This window comes from Cajanus cajan, chromosome 5, assembly GCF_000230855.2.
Source record: "Cajanus cajan strain Asha chromosome 5, NIPB_CcT2T_4, whole genome shotgun sequence".
NCBI lineage: Eukaryota > Viridiplantae > Streptophyta > Magnoliopsida > Fabales > Fabaceae > Cajanus > Cajanus cajan.
The window spans coordinates 17,586,745-17,602,267 of NC_138521.1; the positions used below are offsets into that span (position 1 = coordinate 17,586,745).

Below are 15,523 nucleotides of genomic sequence, written 5' to 3' on the forward strand. Positions count from 1 at the left end.
GCCTAAGGAATGGATTTGAATTAGTTTAACCTTCATTTGGTTAACCAAAGCAAACCAATTCCTTAGTTTTTAGTTCTGCCAAGACAAGCCAAAGGCCACCTTGTTCACCCATTTTGGCTTCCTTCTACCTTAGAACTACTTCTCTAACCACCTAGAGACAAGATGACACACTACTAGAAAAATTAAAATTAGAGAGGGAACAAATCCGTCACTAATTTTGATAAAATCCGTCACAAATCAATTAGTGACGGAATTTGTGACGGAAATGATTCCGTCACAAAATTTGGCGTCACAAAATATTTAGTGACGGATTATTTTCTCCATCACAATTAGTGACGGAATTAAGGCATCACAAACAGTATAATTTCCATCACTAATTTCTAATAATAAATGTTTAGAAATTAATAAAAATCCGTCGCAATTTGTGAGGGATTAAATCCCTCGCAATTTGTGAGGGATTAAATCCGTCACAAACTGTGATGACTTTAATTAAGTAGAATCCGTGACAATTTGTGAGGGATTTAATCCCTCGCAATTTGTGAGGGATTAAATCCGTCACAAACTGTGATGACTTTAATTAAGTAGAATCCGTCACAATTTGCGACAGATTTTATCCGTCACTAACTGGGATGAATCCCTCACTAACTGGGATGAATCCCTCACTAACTGTTGATGACTAAATTTGAGAAAACCATTGTTTTTAAGAGTCTGGTAATCGATTACCTACAAATGTAATCGATTACTAGACAATGAAAATCATATGTTCGAAATTTACTTATTAAAAGGTTCTCTGGTAATCGATTACCCATTTCTTTGTAATCGATTACCAGAAGATGAAAATTCCAAATTTGAATTTAAACTTTACAACTTGAAAATAAACCGTTGTAATCGATTACCAAGTCTTGTAATCGATTACCAGAGCCTATTATTCTAGGCTAAACACTACAAGAAAAATCAGCATTATCTACGGAAAAAATCCGTAGATAATGATGAAAATCCATAGACCCTAAACCCTAAACCCTTCAAACAATACACATGAAGCAACCTAATTTTACTAAGCTGGATTGCTTAATGACCTTATACCTATCTACCAAACATACAATTAATAGAGGCAACATGTTGAAAATTCCAAATCAAATCATACAAAAATTCAAATACAGGGGAAAAATTCTTAAAATTAATAAAATCCAAGACAGATCATAGGTAATAAACCTGCTTCTTTTTCTTCTTGGGTCTTCTCTTCCTCCGAGGTTTGTGGGCATCAGAGTTGGAACTTAGACTACTACCATGACTTGTCCCTGATCTTAAGGATCCCCTTACTTTGAAGTCTGAGTTGCTTTTGCTATTTGATGTGTTGCTCAATGTAGAAATCTCAGATCTCTGCATAGATGAATTTTGACCAGAAGATGACCCAAACCTTGACAACTTCATGTTTGAAGGACGAGGTGGAGGCATCAAAGCTCTAGTAGAAATCAGCTTCTATAAAAAGGTTAAAGATATTCAAAATTTGCAAAATAGTTTGTGACTATATATTTCATAGCATAGAATATTGGGAATTAAAACACAGTTGCTACTCTTACTGTTAGACCTGATTTTTTTCATCACTGGACATGCCAGACACGCCTTTACCAGAAGCACTGGAAGCCTGCTCCCTGCAACCAATAGAAAATTTTATATAGCAAATTCCATCAAAATAAAATATGTTTGCTGCATCTTAATCATTAATGCAAATTTCCAAAAAAAAATGCATTTGGAATATTTTCCTAGCATAATGCTGTACAAACGCCAGAAGTTTCATAAATAAATGTGGCTTCAACTTCATTAATACCAACATCACAAGTGAGGGTTGATTCCGCTACTCTTCTTTTAACATTCTAATTCTCCTTTACCTTAATGCACGCAGGGTATATATGAAATTCTCATTGTTAGAATTGCTAAAGGATTAAAACATCCCCACTGACCTTATGCTTTTGTCTGTCCATTCATCATCTGCATCTGCTTCATCACTAGAACTCCCAGCAAGGAAAAAATCATCACCACTCAGATCCAAAAGACCGTCATCCTCACTGCCAGTCTCTGACAACAGCACAAAATCAAGTTGACAATTTATGGAACGGGAATGCAGCATAAACACAGAGGCATATTTATTTTTTTAAAAATACAAAGCAGAGCTTCAGGCACATCGATGCGGGTTGACCTAGTTTTCCTAATTTTTTTGACAGGCCCGTGTGAAAAAATTTCTCAATAAATACTTATTAGAGAAGAAAATAAGAAGGTAAAATGAATTCAACTTCTACTATAAGCTCAAATTTGCTTATTCATTAGCTAATTCATAGAATCCCACTCATTTAATTTTAACTTATAAGAGAAGCTTAATTCATTTTCTGTGCTCATTTTCTTCTCTGTAAGTTTTTATTGAAAAATTTATCCACACAGAACCAAACTCAACCAACAATTTCATCTAGGGCTCACACAACTAAAACAAATCTCTCGTAGAGCATCAACATTCTAAACTCATATATGACGGCACGAATCATGAAAATAAACGAACCTTCTAAATCCTTGCCACTTGCAGCAGCTACAATTAACCTATCTTCAATCTGTTTGCGCAGCCCATTCTCCTGTCAATAATCTCCGAATCATCGTCGCTGGTAAACAAAGGAACGTATTTCTCATTCTTAGGAAAGTACTGCAAACAGAAATAGAACAACAACAGATTTTAAGTCAACATTTCTCGCTATGTCATCACTACAAAAAAAAATAGCGTAATACAGACCATGACATATTGAAGATCTTGTTTGAGAGCGGAAAGCTGGTCGGAGGAGGAAGAAGAAGAAGACGGTGCAATTTCTCGAGGCGTCTGATTCATCTTTCGATTTTCCTCCTTTCGAAGAACTTGATCTTGCGGTCGCGCAGGAATATCTTACGCTCGGCGGCGAGGCGCGTGTGAATCTCCTGCTGCTTCTTCAGTCCCTCTAACTTCTGCTCCTGCGCCTCTCGCGCCTCGGGAGGCAAACTCTGCTTTACGAATTCGGAGAAATGAATAGAAAGGAATGGAAAAGATGAAATAGGGTTAGGGTTAGGGTTACCTTTCGGAGCATGCGCTCGATGGATCGAATCTGATTTTCTAACATACTCTTTATTATTAAGCAGAATATGAATAAATTTTATTAAATATTAAATAAAAATGATTATCAAAAAACTTACATTAATTCCATTAAAAAAAGGTTGTTTTAATGTTTAAAATTATATTAGAATAATGTGTTTTATAATGTTTATTTTTGAAAATTAAAATTTTAAAATATATTTATTTTTCAGAATTGTGTGTCATTTTAGTCTGTGTTATATGGAATTTTAAATTAATAAGTAATTTTTTTAATTGGTTATCTAATTAATGAAAATTTTTAATTTCATTCATTATTTTAATAAATACTAATTAAATAAAAATATCATTTCAATTTTAAACATATTTTATTAATGATGTTATGCAAATTTATAAACTATAATTAAAATAATATTGTATGAATAAAATTATTTTAAATTAAAACCATTTTTTTTATATATTTGAATCTATATCATGTTAGGGATGAAAATAAGTTAATCCATACTTGGAATATACATATCTGATTTATTATTTATTATGAATTTTTTATAGGTCTAACCTTTTTAAAAATTTAGTCTATCCTAATAAAAGTCTATTATATATTAATGATATTAATAAATTTATCTTTTTAAAAAAATTAACAAATTTACTTTCAAATATATTACTACGAGTATTTTTTAATTTACATGATAAAAATATGTTTTTTCTCGTTATCATTAAACAGGTTTCCGTAAACATGATCAAAACATTCTTATTTTGTCTCTTTCTCATAAAAAGGTTTCCCGTAGGAACCCATAGAGCACTTTAATACATATCAAAACATGATCATTCTCAAAATCAACCACATATCTACAAAATATTATCCAAAAAGTATTATAATAAATAATGAAATTAAATAAATTAAATCTTATAATAGTTATTTTTTTCATAATTCTAAATTAAATATTATAATTATTTTATAATAAATAAAAATGAAAATATAATAAAATATGTTAACTGATATTTTAAATAAAATATATTAAAATATTATAATCAAAAGAAATTTAATATTAAATCAAAATATTATATAAATCATAACTAAAATTATAATAAATATTCTGATATTAAATTTATTATATATTAAAATTAATTACATATTTGTATCAAAGAAATTGCTCTAGATTTTAGATTTTATTTATTATGTTTTATAATAAATAAAATCCAATATTAAATCAAAAGATTATAACAATCATAACTCAAATCCAGGTAAATATCTTTCATAATCAAAAGAAATCCAATATTAAATCAAAAGATAATAAAAATTATAACTAAAATATTTATAAATTTTTTAATATTAAATTTAGTATATATTAAAATTAATTAATTAAATATTTGTATTTAAGAAATTGTTACAGATTTTAGATATATATTTTATTAAATTAATTAAAAATTAATTATATTTTATCACTTTTTAATCAAGTGAGTGAATGATAATGAATTAACTAAAATTCTAAAATATATTTTAATTAAAAATAATTTTTTGGTAAATACGGTAACTAAAAAGTATTATAATCAATAACTTACAAATCTTAATTATATATTATCTTTAATATAAATTTTACTCAATTCATTAAATCTCTAAAAATTATTATATAAGATCTTAAAGAAGTTATTTCTTAAAACATATCATTATTCGAATTCATTGAATGTTTAATGTTAATTATAATTAAGATCTTATTATATAAAAACTTATTATATAATATATCTTAAATAAGTTATTTCTTAATCATATATATATATATATAAGTGATTTGTAATGTAAGAATTTTTATTATTTATATATACTTTATTTTAGTTATATCATTATTCAATATAAAATTTTTAATACATTTCCTCACATTTTGAGTGTAACATTTATAAAACTCTAAATATATAAATGCACTTAATACCAGAAAAATTTGATAAAGGGTAATACAATAAATTCAATAATAAAATATTAATATAAACTTTAATATAAATCTTAATTAGGAATACTTAAGTGTCACTCTCCTTCTTTGTATGATACTCTATATATAGTTAACTTGGCCGGTTCCCTCTAGCATTTAATATTGCATTTAAGTTTTATCTAAAAATAAATATATTATCCATTATCTTGTCAACACATTTCTAAAAAGTGAAGAAGACGAAAGGGAGGATTTATTTTATTATTTATTTTCAAAAAATTTTAAACAAATTTTACATTAAATTATTAATTATAGTCATTTTTTAACTAAGTTATTTAATTTTAGTTTTTATAATCATTTTTTTATTATTTTTATACTGAATTTAAATTTATTCCGTAACAGTAGACGAAACGGGCCGTTTTAAAAGTGAAACAGGCCGTTCCGGAATAACAAAAATGTCCTATATTGGAGAAGCAGAACGGGCCGTTCTGCTGGTTATGAGAACGGGCCGTTCTGTTTCTCCAGTTTTGGGCATTTTTCTTATTCCGGAACGGCCCGTTTCACTTTTGAAACGGCCCGTTCCGGCCACCAGCAATTTTGAGTTATTACATATTCAACTTATTAAAAATCTAAATTTAAGATATTTCTATTTATCAAGTTCATTTTTTTTTATATAAAATAACATAAATATAAATTATCGTTTCAATAATTTCTAAATTCATTTTTAAAAATTTAAATATATAATCATATTTTATTATAAATTCAATTTTAAAATTAGCCTAATTTTGAATTTTGAAATTTATATAATTCTTATGGTTTTTTAATTACAAAATTTCAAATAACTAAATTTATGTTATTTTGAATATTTTATTTAGAAATTTGATTTCATTTGAGTTTTTTCCAAAAAAAAAATTATAAATAAAATCTACAATAAATTATTACGTTTAGTCATTTTTTATAATCTAAATCATGCTTACTCATTTTTAAAAAAAAATCAATTTAAACTTATTTATAACTTAACTAAAGATAAAAGAAATACAAAGGTTTTGGTCTCCACTTTATTAAAAAATAACCTCCATGTAGTAGTTTTGTTGGTTATCCAATTTTACAGTTTTGTTGGTTTTTATAATAAAAATAAGACATAATTTAAAACAGATAAATTATTGACGGTTGAAAGAGGATGGAGCAAAGCAATTCTTGCATTTCAAAATCAAAGTGTTTAGGGTTTATCGAATATGCATTCCAATTCATCACAGTAGTAGTACTTTCTATTTTCATTCGAATTAAATCTTCGATATAAGGTTCCCAACCTCTCCATGTTCTTGTTAATCGAATTCATAACGACCATGTGTTACTGTCAAACCCATGGTTGAGTCAAGTACTATGGTATTGATAAAAATTTATTCACTAGAGTGTGAGATTGTTTCTCATAATTTGTTAGATATGACTCAATGAAGGGTTTTAAGATATCTTGTTTTCTTACTTGTTTTCCTTCATTTAGAAGCAATTAAAGTTTAAAAAAATAATTAAAAACTTGTAAATTATCCTTGTCACTTTTAAATCTAAATTACATTAATTTATAGTTTGTTTTTAAACATAAAAATAAAGAAATTAAAAGATATTATTTTATTAACATAAAATAAGAAACTTTTAATTTTTTAACTAAAAATTTACACTTTAAAATTATAAAATTATGACATTAGAAAGACATTTTTCAATAAACAACTAAACTAAAAAATAAGAAATCAATAACTTAGAAAAATAAATTGACACTTCTAATTTCTTTACTTTAATTTATAAGTTTTTTTAAAATTTATTATATTATAATTAAATTATTAAATTAAAAAATAAATATTTTAAACTTTTCTAATTACACATTCATTTTTAACTTTTTTAGCTAAAAAATTATATGCTTAATTGTATTTTTGATCTTTTAAGTATTGTAATTGTGCAATTTTGATCCCTAAGATTTTAATTGGGTAATTTTAGATTGCAATTGTGCAATTTTAGTCCTTCAATTTTTAATTGAACAATTTTAGTCTATTAAATATCATAATTGTGTGATTTTAGTCTCTCTCATTAAAAATTTCATAATTTTACTATATATACATACATATATATATATATATATATATATATATATATATATATATATATATATATACAATATTTTAAAATTATATTATTTGTCTATTCAAATCAACGTGTATTATAATTTTCATTAATATATCAAATTGTAACATCCCGAATTTTCTATTAGTATAATTGTTTATTATTACTAAATAAATAAAATTTATATATTATTATTTTTATAATATTATTGATAAATTAATATCAATAATATTATTAGTGTATTTATAGATAAACTCATAATTTGATAAATATAACTTATTATATATTAATATACTTTTACAAAATTATAAGTATATTAATTATAAATATACATATCTTATCTAGTATATTTATATTTTTGTAAAATTATATTAACATATACTAAGTTATATTTATCAAATTATGAGTTTATCTATAAATATACTAAAAATATTATTGATATTAATTTATTAGCAATATTAAATTATTAATAATATATACATTTTATTTATTTAGTAATATTAAATATATATCATTTGTTACATTAATAAAAATTATAGTATATGCTAACTTAAATAAGCAAATAATTATATAATTTTAAATTATTTTATATATATATATATATATATATATATATTAAAATTTTAAAATTATTAAATTTTTAATGGGAGACATTCTAATTGTACAATTATGATATTTGAGGGACTAAAATTGTTCAATTAAAAATTAAAGAACTAAAATTGCACAATTACAATTATTTAGGGACTAAAATTATCCAATTAAAACCTTAGGGATCAAAATTGCACAATTACAATACTTGAGGGAACAAAAATGTAATTAAGCCAAAATTAAATTAATACTCTTTTTTTTTTTTAATTTCACAAGTTTTTTTTATAAATATTTTTAATGAATGTCTTAATTTCTTATGCTCAAAATTGACAATTTTTTATTTAATTAAATAAATTTCATAATTTTTTCAGTCTTTTAATGAAATAAAATATTTTTATTATTATTATTATTTTTTAAAAATATTTAACATATTTTCTTTAATTATGCATAATTCTTAAATATAAAAGTGTCATAAATAAAATTTAATATTTTGAGAGGGAATAATTCGTCACAAATTTTTTCACAAAATATTTTAACCTATTTGTGACGGAATTTTGAGAGGGAAAAATCCATCACTAAATTTTTTTTTATTTAGTGACGAAATTTGTGACGGATTTTTTAGAGACGAAGTTTATTCCGTCACAAAATCCGTCACAAATATTTTTTTTTGTTTAGTGATGAAATTTGTGACGGATTTTTAGAGACGAAAATTTTTCTGTCACAAAATCCGTCACAAAATTTTTATTTTTTATTTAGTGACGAAATTTGTGACGGATTTTTAGAGACGAAATATATTCCGTCACAAAATCCGTCACAAAAGTCAATAAATGCTAATCCGTAACAAAACTTAAAATTCCCTCACAAAATGCGTCACTATTAGCGACGCTATTTTTTCTGTCACAAAATTCGTCACAAATATTAATTTTCCTAGTAGTGACACTTGACACTTTCTCATTGGCTCTTCTAAATCTATATGCCTCCTGCATGTCTCAAACATGTCTTCTAGAGCTTGTTTGTGATTGAAGGATCTAAATCTAAGTGTCTCATTGTCTCCTAGATGTCTAACTTCTTCTCCAACCTATGTACGCTCTATATATAGGTGTTTGGAACCATTTGTACTCATTTTTTTAGCATATTATTGAGATTGTCGAGTTTTCTCCCTAGCATTCTCTCTCTCAAAAGCTTAAATCTCTCTTTGATTTGCTTCAAATTCTTTCATCCTCTTCCTAAGAATGTGGTGAGATTTGAAGTGGTTTATCTTTTTCCTTGAAGTGGCACCACTTGAAGAGAGTTCTTCACCTTTGAAGGTGAATCATGAGTTCTTTTATTCCATTGGAGAACTCATTGAAGCTTAATAAGTGTTAAGAAGCCAAAGATCTAGGAAGGAGCTTGAAGGAGAAGCTACATCAATCAAGTCTCTCCTTGAGGTTTTCGTCAATATGTCAAATGCTACCAAAAAGATTCAGACTCTTAAACACAAAATCACAAGCAATGAATCACTTCGTTACAGCAAGCTAAAAATATACAACTCAGAAAAGATCTTGTTAAGTTTGTGGATGAATCTTTTAACATGAATATGCTTCTAAAGCATAGAAGAATGTCATCTAATAAAAGTGATCTTAATGAGACAAAGTCTAAAACATCAATATCCATAGCTAAGACTATTTGCAACATCTACTGAAAAAAGCAATCATGCTCCTAAAAAATGCAAAAATAAACAAATACAAAGAATAAAGTTTAAGGTCAAGGGTACTAATAAAAGTGTTAAGACAGACGAAGCAATTCCCAGAAAGGTTTTGAGTGTGACAAATATAATGCACGTGGTTATCTCTAACAAGTGTGTTAGTGTTTCAGAAGAACATAAGTACAAGTAAAATGAAGAACAAGCATATGCATCAGACGATACAAGACGACAGACGAAAGGCCAACATAAGCATCCAACAAGCCAAATCAAGAACAAGTAGACAAAAGTGCGTCAAGCACAACCTAAAGCGAAACATAAAGACTCAGACGAAGGTTGGTCAAAGATAATTTGAAAGTCTGACCATATACTAGTTGACCAGATGAAAGGAAAAGTCAATGCGTTAATAACAAATGCTTAGACAGAAGTCAAGTCTTGAGCTACACATAGACTACCAGACGTAGATGAAAGCTGTCATGCAATCACCTGAAGAATCAAGCTTCAAAGGACAATTTGAATATCGCCCACACTCATAAGAGAACACACGAAGTCATCAAATTTATGAGAAGAAAAGGAGAAAGGAGAAAATCAAGCGGAAAAGTAAAAGCATACATGTGTTAGAAGAAGTACATCACTTTTTCAGACAAGGACAAAATTCTACAACAATGTGACCAGAAAAGGACAAAAAAGTTCCTGGGTCTCTGCTAAACTTAGACATTGCTGCTACCAATACAAGGAATACTTCACACAAGGTCTATCACAGGAAGCAACATTTAATGCATGAATTTGAGCATTAAAGGAGAAGATCAAACCAACTACAACTGCTTCAACGAACACTTGCAACGGGCAAATTTCACAAGACTATATATAGGTCTCAACATCAAACCTTTAAAGGTTGGCTATTTGGTCCGAAATGGTTCAAGTGAGAAAAAGGGTGATATCCAGCCCATGATGCAATGAAAGTAGAGAAAGAGCACATAGAGAGTCAAATGTACCATAGTGTATTAGTCTCTGTAAACTAAGGAGTTCCAAATATGTACATCTTAGGAACAAACCTTAGTGAGTGTACCAACTTATGTATCCTCTCCATGAGAGTAAACCAAACACTCAATCGTTGTAAAGACTAAGGTTGCATACCTTAGTGAGTGTAGAAACCTATGTATCCTCTCTATGAGAGTAAACCATACACTCAAGTCAAACCTAATTATACTTCTATCATCTGTAAAGCCTGAAGAGGCTAGGAAAAGAATACTTGTAAATCCTGGAGAGGCTAGTCAAAGAATACTCACTGCGAGCCTGAAGAGATTGATTAAATAATACTAGCACTGGTGAGTGAAGCTGGCAGGCCAGGAGTGGTCGAGAATACTTGGACCAGGAGTGGTTCTGACCTAGGTGGTCCATAATACTCACTACTAGCTAGAAGTGGCTGATAAGAATATACTAGTGCTGGTGAGTGAAGTTGGAGGGCTAGGAGTGGTGGAGAATACTTGGAGGAACTAGAAGTAGTTTAAGAATACTAGAGCTAGTGAGTGAAGCTAGCCAACCATGAGTGGTTGAGAATACTCGTGGCCAGGAGTGGTCGTGACCTGGGTGGTCTAGAATACTTAGGACCTAGGAGGTGGAGAATACTTGGACTAGGAGTGGTTCTGACCTAGGTGATCCATAATACTCACTGCGAGCCTGAAGAGGCTGATTAAAGAATACTAGTGCTGGTGAGTGAAGCTGGTGGGCCAGGAGTGGTCGATAATACTTGGACCAGGAGTGGTTCTGACCTGGGTGGTCCATAATTCTCACTGCTAGCCTGAAGAGGCTGAGAAGAATATACTAGCATTAATGAGTGAAGTCGACGGGTCAGAAGTGGTCGATAATACTTTTGTACTTTATTGAATATCTAGTGGAACCCTTCAATTGAAGGAGACTGGACGTAGCTCAGTTTGAGTGAACCAATATAAAAATACTTGCACTATTTTATTAAGCTTTAGACGCACTTTCACGTAGTTGATCTAACCTACTGAAAAAATTCATCCATCGTTTATCATTTGCTACAACTATCATCAGACGAAAACCACACATGTTTAATTTATTATCATAAATGAAGACTTGTGGTTAAGAAGCATTTTCTTTAAGCAGACGATAAAATTCCCAGACGAAGAATCATTCTGTTAAACCAAACCTGGGTAGTTTTTATTTAACAATTACTAATGTCATTTTACAGGACGAAAGAAAGTTTTCTTGAGAATTTTTTTTAAAATACCTTTGTTCACACACCCATTCAACCCCCCTTTTGTGTGTTTTTTTGCTAACTTCAATTGGTATCAGAGCTTGACCCCTTGGGTTGAGCATCTAACAATGCAGGGGAACACAATGATCCATGGAAGAACAAAGGACGAATGGAAACTAGAGAACAAGGAAGACGAACAACCCATATAGGCAAACCTGGTATCAAATTATTCATTTACTATTGTTATAAAAATAGATCATATCTCATGGCTTAGGATATTATTCATATATATACATGTTTATCATTCAAGTTCGTCTGGAACACAATGAGACAACCAACGTGGCAAGTCACCACGTTTGAGCACACCTCAAAGTGCAGTAAGAGAATTATTGCGTCTGGAAAGCTTCGTATAATGAAGCGTCTAGGGAATCTCTCTTGCGTCTAAAAATTTCTATCTAATATATCCCCATTTAATGATCTTCATTATTAAGTAAGGACCCTGTTGAGAACGGCCAAAGACAAGCATTCTCCTTCTTTAAAGAATTAAAACTCTTAAGTAAATAAATAACAAACCGTCATTTAGGGTCTCTCTATTTGAAAAGACATATCCCTTACCCGAAATTTAATGGGTTCCTTGAAGCATCCAGTATAGTTTACCCTTCTTCGAGCCATGAGTACACAGGTCTGTAGTATCCTAGAGCAGGTACGGTGGGCTTTTGTAAGACGTAACGTCCATGCCAGTTGATAGGATAGTGCTCACAAAGCACACTAATTGTCTTGTCCACAATGTAAGGTCGTGGCTTTGTTCTCAGACCAACCCTATTTATCTTACTGATGTTCTTATCATTAGTGAGATGGTCGGTTTTGAGTAGCTCTACCCTTTTGTCAGAATCAACAGTTCTAGGAAAGATGATGGAGTACATGTCTGTCCCCTTATCCATTCCTTCTGGTGTCCTCGAGGCAGGTGGTTCTTTAAGGGAAAATGATGGAAAGAATGAAGGCATTTATAGGTAGGATCATAAGATCAGCTTTGATTGCCAGCTTTCTCTTTCTCAATGCCATAGTATCTATAGTGACAAAGAATGGTGAATGTTCAGTAACAGGAGGGGGAGGAACATTCACAGGTATTTCCATCTAAGTTGAACTGGTGAGATCCAAAGACGCAGGTTTATCCACTATCTTTGATCTGAGCTTTATGATTCTTTTCTTTGTGGACAAAGGTGGTCCATGTGGTGGTAGTAGGGCTTTTCTTTTCACAATTTCCCCAATGGGTTGACTGTCCTCATCATCAGATGTGAGTTCTTTGTCCACTTCAAGGACCATTCTTCGTCTGGCTGTTGGTGCTGCAGTAGCCAGAGGTTCAATGTTTGTAGATGACTTACACTTCTTTGAATGCGTCTCACGCTACCCTTCTCCAATCTCCTTTTTTATTTCAATTGCTTTAGTGGGATCAGGAATGGTGTTGCTCACAGGAATTTTTCCTAGATTAGCCTTTCCGAACACAATAGGTTGCAGCCATTTGTTTGACCCCATATCCATGATTTTCTGTTTCTCCTCTTTATCTTCAAGATTGTGAAACTTGTGATAGACACCTTCATCCTAGAGGATTTTATTTAAAAGCATAGTGTGAACTATGAAGTTCTTGCAATCCTTTAGACATCCTTTCCAGTGTGGAAATAACATTTGGGGTAGGTCAAAGGCAGTCCCTGTCATCATATAGAAAAGACAGAAATTGTGCATATTTGACATGCTGTCTTTGCCACCTATCTTGTGAAGGATTGATTTGTTCAGAATTTTTTGACAAATTTTGGCCTTGTCTTCAAGTTTATTGTAGACTATTGGCCCTTTCTCACCTTCTTTGTGAAAGGTCTTGGTAACTTTTGTCAGTCTTCCGGCGTCGGAAATCCACTCTTCCCGGTAAGTGTCCCAGCCTTTTCACATCCAATGGCTTGAGCGATGACAGAGGGGGATATTCTGATCTTTATTCCAAGGACTTTCCCTTCAAACGATTCTTGATGGATTCTTAAGGATTCGTAAAACAGTTTTATCAAACCATGGTAGACTACCTCCTTAATATTGAAATACCTAAGGATTCTGCATTTGGCAAAATCTTCATAGATAGGTATCCCCCATTCCTGCATTTTGTTAATGTCAAAGTGGTGTTCTAAGTATACGACTGGCTTTCCCTCTATAGAGAAGGTGTGGACATAGTTAGTGGCTTCGCGCATCTCTGTTGGAATGTTCATGTTAGCATTGTTTCCAGCTTGTGCAGCCATTACAACGGAGAAAAAGGGTTTTAGAGATGAGAGATTAGGGTTTAGAGACTTGAGGCGTAGGTGAAAGGTTTTGAGTTTTGAAGTTGTAAAACGTAGGGAGTACGTTTTCTAATAGGAGGGAAGATGTAAGATTTTTAGTTTGAAACAGAAGAATATTTTCTGTTTGTTTTTTTTTATTTGTGTGACATGGCGTCCTTTGGTCTACTCTACTTAATTTGTCACACAGCGCGCATTAATATTAAGAGGAAGATTTTCTTTCGAGATAGTGATTCCAAACGACAGTTTTGTCGTTTATCTACTTAGTTGTCCTATCCTTTCAAATACGGAGAATGTTTGTCTCCGACTATACTTCGTTCATTAATGATAATTTTGACAAACTAAATTTTCTGAACGCAAGAGAAGTGTTTTGCACACTTCATCTGTAGAGGAATATCAGACGCTGCAATTTCTTGCAGTGTCCTCAGGTAGACGCAGCAATTCACTATGTCTCTGTCTGCATGGACACTAGACGTATATAACTATTTTAGCATGTCTGATAATATCTATCCTAATATTGTGTAGATTATGCTTTATTTGAGTGAGTAAGATGATACCTGTTTTACCTATATCAGTTGTTCATGTTTCTTATTTTTCAGCTTCCTTTGTCCTTCGTTCCTTTATGGATCGTCATATTCCCCTGCATTGTTAGATGCTCAACTCAAGGGGTCAAGCTCTGATACCAATTGAGGTTAGCGAAAAAACACTTAGAAGGGGGGGTTGAATATGTGTGCGTGTACAAAGGTTATTTCTCTTTTAAAAATGTTTTTGCAAGAGTAGTGTTCTTCGTCCAAAGTACTTTTAGAAGTCAGACGGTTATGCAGAATTTGCTTAACACAATCTCATTGCGTCTGAAAGATTTTATCATCTACTAGGAAAATGGTTTATAATGAGAATTAATGTTCTTGCATTTTCCTTTTTGAAGATAGTTTCATTTATTGATAAGTAGTAGATAAAACTTTTCAGTATGATATGTTTGTTAAACAAAATTTGCGTCTTTGTCTAAAAAATGGTTTTAATGAGGAATAGTTAGTAGACGAAGATTTCAATATGATTTATCAATCAAAAAGGATTTGCATCTAAAATATAAATAAAACAATATAATCATTTTATACTGGTTCGTTTAACTGAGCTATGTCCAGTCTCCTTCAACTTGAAGGGTTTCACTAGATATGAAATGAAGAACATTGAGTATTATTGTCCACTCCTGGACCTGAGTATTCTCGACCACTCCTAGCCTTGAGTATTCTCAACCACTCTTGGCCTTGAGTATTCTCGACCACTCTTGGCCCGTCAGCTTCACTCACCAATGCTAGTATTCTTAAACCGCTTCTGGTTCTCCAAGTATTCTCGACCACTCCTGGCCCATCGGCTTCACTCATCAACGCTAGTATTCTTAAACCACTTTTGGTTCTCCAAGTATTCTCGACCACTCCTGGCCCGTCGGCTTCACTCACCAACGCTAGTATTCTTAAACTACTTCTGGTTCTCCAAGTATTCTCAACCACTCCTGGGCCGTCGGCTTCACTCACCAACGCTAGTATATTCTTCTCAGCCACTTCTGGCTAGCAATGAGTATTCTTT

At 30.8% G+C, this 15,523-nt stretch overlaps 1 pseudogene; it reads right to left on the reverse strand.

Moving 5' to 3' along the window:
- Positions 1 to 781: 781 nt before the first annotated feature.
- On the reverse strand, positions 782 to 3,177 carry LOC145957732 (uncharacterized; annotated as a pseudogene).
- Between the last annotated feature and the right edge of the window lie 12,346 nt (positions 3,178 to 15,523).